This window comes from Neomonachus schauinslandi, chromosome 6, assembly GCF_002201575.2.
Source record: "Neomonachus schauinslandi chromosome 6, ASM220157v2, whole genome shotgun sequence".
In the NCBI taxonomy this organism is placed as follows: domain Eukaryota; kingdom Metazoa; phylum Chordata; class Mammalia; order Carnivora; family Phocidae; genus Neomonachus; species Neomonachus schauinslandi.
This window is the reverse complement of record NC_058408.1, coordinates 83,409,749-83,415,228: the sequence shown is the minus strand read 5'-3', so window position 1 is coordinate 83,415,228 and position 5,480 is coordinate 83,409,749. Positions and strand designations below refer to the sequence as shown.

The window sequence follows — 5,480 nt, the reverse complement described above, 5'->3', positions numbered from 1 at the left end:
GGGTGCCTGGGTGGCCCAGTCAGTTAAGCCTCCAACTCTTGGTTTCGGCTCAGGTCGTGATCTCAGAGTCATGAGATTGAGCCCTGCATCAGGCTCTGTGCTCAGTGCAGAGTCTGCTTAAGATTCTCTCTCCCTCTCCCTCTGCCCCTCCCGCTTGTGCTCTCTCTCTCTCTCAAATAAATAAATAAATCTTGGGGGAAAAAAAAAAAGAGTTTCTAGATGGTGACAGACAGCAGAGCATTAATCCAAGCATGGACCCTTCTGAACACTGGTTCTGGGTAGCTGTCCGGGCTGCACACCCGTAAAGCCAGCCCTGATATTAAGGCATGGACCCTGGCAGGTGAATCTTGGTCATTTTTGTGCTCTGGACTAAAAGCAGATTTACTGTGAAGCTAATAAATCTTAAGCTTCTGAGACTCTGCCCTGCCCAGGCTGATGACTCTTGGGAGCTGATGAGAGCCCTAGAATGTTCTAGGTGGGAAGAAAAGCCAGGTTGCAACAAGAAAACATTTCTCTGTAAGAGTTTCTGGTAAACCTAAAGAGATCTCAGAAGAAAGAGGCATGAACTGTCCAGGCTCTGTAATGTGTTACGAAGTTTATGCATTTTTAAAAAAATTCACTGCATACTTAATTTTGTAATCATTTTCTTAATGAGATGGCCCAATGACATTAGCTTCAGATTCCCCCAGTACTCTAGTTCAGTTGCTGTGCTGAACTCAGAAGGGAAGATACAATTGGCTAATGTGTTTGTTCTCCTACTATTAATCCCAAAAGCCCTGAGCTTTATTAACCTGACACCTGCTGTGCTTGCCCTCTGGACATAAAACAATGTTTGACTTCCATCCAAGGAAAACCTGTTCTTCTCCACTCGGGTCACCCTCTCTCCCACTGCGGGGTGTGCCTTTGTCACCGCTGCCTGTCTTCATTCCGTAATGTTCTTATCACTGTTTACCTCAATACACAGTCCATGTTCATAAGGTTGTTCTTGAATGCTCTAGGGCCACAGTTAGCTGTTTTCCAGGGAAAGGAGACTTCAAGCCTCTTATCTTTAGAAAATCCAAAATCCTTAGCTCGAACAACCTAAGAAATTCAGTAAATTTCTGAAAATGTACATGAAGCGTTGGAAGCAAAAGTATGGCCTTCACTAGCTAAATAGTGACTTTCGTCCCGCGGTGAGTCAACAACGTCGGACCTATTGGACTTGAAAAACGAGATCTAGGTGGGGCTTGTTGAGAAACTGACAGGGATGGAAGGTTGGCCACCCAGAGGGCAGGGGTACAGTGGGTATGGTGAATTTCGAGAACAGTTGGGAAATCTGTTGTGTCAAATATTACAGATATAGAGAGATAGATAATCTGTTTTGATTTTTTTTTTTAGATCTGGCTGCTTGTGGTAAAATTCCGGAAGCTGGCCCGGGATCCAGAGACAACATGAGGCCCCGGTAAGGGTCATGGTGGGAGACAGGCCTAGCCATCAGGATTCTGGCACAACGGCACAATGATCATCTATCAAGGGGAGGCAGGAACGTGACTGAGCAGGAACAGCATGCCTAGAGGGGCAGGTGCGTGGAAGGAACTGAGCAGAATGTGAGCAAGTAAGGGGTTTTCCAGCCTGGGCCATTCTCGGGGGGAGAGAAGCAGAGACATGCAGCTGTAACTAAGGGAGAGGAGACCACCCAGGATCAGTCCCTGCAGCCACAGGATTCCTGGTTCTCAGCAACCTAGCAGACGGAATGGAGCCACAGTGCTGCCAGCCTGGGAGAAGTACAACATTCCAAATCTCACTGGATGGGCAACAGATGACTCAGAAGCTGGGAGGGCCCGAGGCTCTAGGAGGGACCCTTGTGGGCTGGGGCATGAACGTGAGTGTGGCCAGAACCACATGGAAATAATCAATAGGGTTAAAAATGTGATGTATAAGTAGTTATGTAGAATTTTGCCTGCTGTAGGAAACGTATGTGCTTGCCAGGTGGATATTATCAATTAGAAAAGTTATTTTTTAATATTATAGAATTAAACTCCTTGGTTTTTGTTTGCTCACCCTGAAGGTGCATCTAAGGCAGAAGCCACAGGGGATATACTGTTAAGTTGGTCTAGGGGCACCTGGGTGGTTCAGTCAGTTAAGCGTCTGCCTTCAGCTCAGGTCATAACCTCAAGTCCTGGGATCCAGTCCTACATAGGACTCCCTGCTCAGCGGGGCGTCTGCTTCTCCCTCTCCCTCTGCCCCTCCCCCTGTTCATGCTCTCTAGCTCTCTCTCTCCCTCAAAAAAAAAAAAGAAAAGAAAAGAAAAGAAAATTAGGTTGGTTTAGCATAGTCACACTTTTTTTTTTTTAAGATTTTATTCATTTATTTGAGAGAGACAGAGACAGAGATAGTGAGAGAGCACCAGCAGGGAGGAGAGGGAGATGCATGCTCCCTGCTGATAAGGGACCCTGACTTGGGGCTCGATCTCAGGATCCCAGGATCATGACCTGAGCCAAAGTCAGGTGCTTAACTGACTGAGCCACCCAGACTCCCCTAGCATAATCACACTTCAAACAAAACAAAACAACAAGGTTGTCTCAGGAGACCTGGGGGCTGAAATTCAGTTTTCCAGGACCTACAAGTTCATAATCTTACCAACGGGAAAGACACACACACACACACACACACACACAAGAGGAAATCTCTTCAGCACTCAGGTAGATTGTGTCATTAGCCCCAACTTTCCAGGCACCCGTATTAATATTATCCAATCACAACAGCACTGGCTTCAAGGTTGGCAGACTGTACTTCCCAGCCCCTAACTTTGAATTTTGCCATTTGATTTGCTTTGGCCAATGAGATATTAGTGAACGTGGCTCAAACGCAGTTAAGATACGCTTGTGTCTTTGGACTTACATTCATGCGCTCTGGTTACCCACCATGAGCGGACTGTGCCCCAAGTACCCACCTGCCCTTAGCCTGCATCTGAGGATGAGACATAGGAAGCAGACGCCATGCCTGGTGGCTGCTAGTCCAAGAAGGATGAGAGACGTGTGGAGTGAACTTGAATCCTTGGAGCCCAAAGCCTGCAGTCCAGCCAACCCACAGATCTGAAACCATGAAAGCTCATTATTGCTTTTACAGCCAGTGAGTTGTGAGATCTTTTTATGCATGACTATTGCAATAATTGCTAATACCAAGAATGGGGTGTTGCCATCACAAGAACCTCAAATTTGTGGAACTAATATGGTAACAAGTGGCAAAAACCAAGGAAACTATTATAGGAAGCTGAACAAACAATAACCCACATTATGGAGTGGGAAAACATCTGATCAAAGTACTTTGTGGTAATTTGGAAAATAGAGAATGTCCCTATAGAACTTCTCATCTTGGGTGAGGAAGTTTGCAGGAAGAATATTGGAAGCAGGAATTGCTTGCTTCTAGATGCACATGGTAAGGCACTATAGGAAAGAGGAATTGTGTTCAGAAAATAGCTTGTTGGTTGCAAATAGAACTGAGGGGGATTTTAGGGAGTCTAGAATTGTGGGGCAGAGTTATAAAATGAAAAGATTTCTCACAAAGTCAAGGCTGAGCCATCATAACAGAGCCTCTGGGCAAAGACCAAATCTAGGGTCCTACTATTGTGACATAGCCTTGAGTAAAAAGTACCTCAAGGGTAAGACATCTGAAAGGATGAAAATGATAGCTAGTAGACCCCTTCAGCTGGACAAAAAGAAACACTAGGAAGAGTGGGAAGATTATGGATGGTTCCACAGAAGTCTGATTTCTCAAAAGTACCCGTAATTAAGGCTGGAAAGAGGCACATCTTGAAAGGCATGATGGGTGTGCCTTTTGCCACATGCAGTTGACTGAAATCCCTTTCACAGAAAACCCACAGTTTCAGAAAGCCACGTTGGCAAAAACCCTGCCAGCCTGGACAAAAAGAGACTGAGACTGGCAGAGATACAAAATGATCTCTTGGCCCCCAACTTTCAACAGGCAGTGTGATGATTAATTTTATGGGTCGACTTGACTGGGTCACGAGGTGTTCAGATATTTGGTCAAACATTGCTCTGGGTGTATCCGTGATCCTTTTTCTGGATGAGATTAACATTTGAATCAGTAGACTTGCTAAAGCAGATTGCCCCCTACCCCCCACCCCCAATGTGGGTGGTCCTCGTCCAATCAGTTGAAGGCTTGAATGGAACAAAAAGGCTGATCCTTCACCAGTAAACTCTTCCTGCCTGACTGCCTTCAAGTTGGGACATCTGAGACATTGGCTTTTTGTTGTCGGTTTTTTTTCTGCCTTCAGACTTGAGCTGAAACATTGGCTCTTCTTGGGTCTCAAGCCTGCCAACATTTGAAATGCAGCCACACCTTTGGCTGTTCTGGTTCTCTAGTGAGCCGACTACAGATCTTAGGACTTGTCAACCTCCATAATCATGTGGGCCAATCCCTTATACAAAATCTGTCTTTATCTATATAGATATATTTATATAAATATATAATTTATTCATATATACTCTAGTATACATAGATACTCAACTATATATATGATGCTATACTATAGTACATACAGTATAATGTAGATGTACTATCACTTCTGTTTCTCTGAAGAACTCTAACAAAGGCAGAAACTTACTGAGACTGAGAAACAGCTTGCTGTCAACAAGAGCAAATTCCCTAGCGCCCTCTCCAGAGGTGGTCACGGTGTTCGATGGAAATGAACAAACACTCAGAGGGCCTGCTACATCATCTGGCAACATCAGCCTAGTCAGATATTAGAACTTCTGTGAGCTGGTGACTGCTGTTTTTCCCATTCTCCTGCCTTCAAAAGGGAATGTTGACTAGAGTGGTCTTTTCCTCTCCCATCTTGGTATATTGTGTGGAAGGGCCCACGTATGTACCTGGACTTGATGAGAACCAGATGTGGCAGCAGATGCTGAGATTGGATGAGACATTAATGGATCTCCATGACGCAGGTGAGGGTATTTTGAATGTGGGGGTGTATGTGAGGAATGGGGCCAATAGGGTCAGCGGCAGTAAATTCAACCATCGGTCCCAATCCTTCACTCCGTAGTAGTAGTGTTGAAATCCACACACTTGCCATTGCCACGGCCTCTAGTTGAGTGGATTCACTTCCCTGCACTTTGAGTTTGGACATTACCCCATTGCTTGCTTTTCCAGGGAGGCATTAGTTGGAAAGATGTGAGCAGAAACTTGAAATGTGCTTGCTCGGTTGACTTCCACTCCTGCGCTCCAGTGAAGAACGTTCCCAAAGTGTATTCTTCAGCTGCACCCTCAGCCTGGGCCTAAGAATGCAGGACGTGGAGCAGATCCTATGTCCTGGATGTCCGCTGCTTGAAAAGGTTCCAGATGCTGAGGGAACAGACCTGAACCCAGAAGAGCTTGAAGCCCTGAGCCAGGAGCCAGCCCAGCCCAAACACTGCCCAGTGAACACGAGAACAAGCGAGGGCTATTTGAAGCCACTACGGTTTTTTTTTTTCACAAATAAG

The 5,480-nt window shown here is 45.6% G+C and overlaps 1 long non-coding RNA gene across 1 annotated transcript; it reads left to right on the top strand.

The window, feature by feature from the left end:
• Positions 1-1,223: 1,223 nt before the first annotated feature.
• On the top strand, positions 1,224-5,199 carry LOC110586054. Its single transcript, XR_002480665.1, has 3 exons — positions 1,224-1,253; positions 1,378-1,594; positions 5,152-5,199. It is a non-coding gene; the product is annotated as an uncharacterized LOC110586054 (long non-coding RNA).
• The last annotated feature ends 281 nt before the right edge of the window (positions 5,200-5,480 follow it).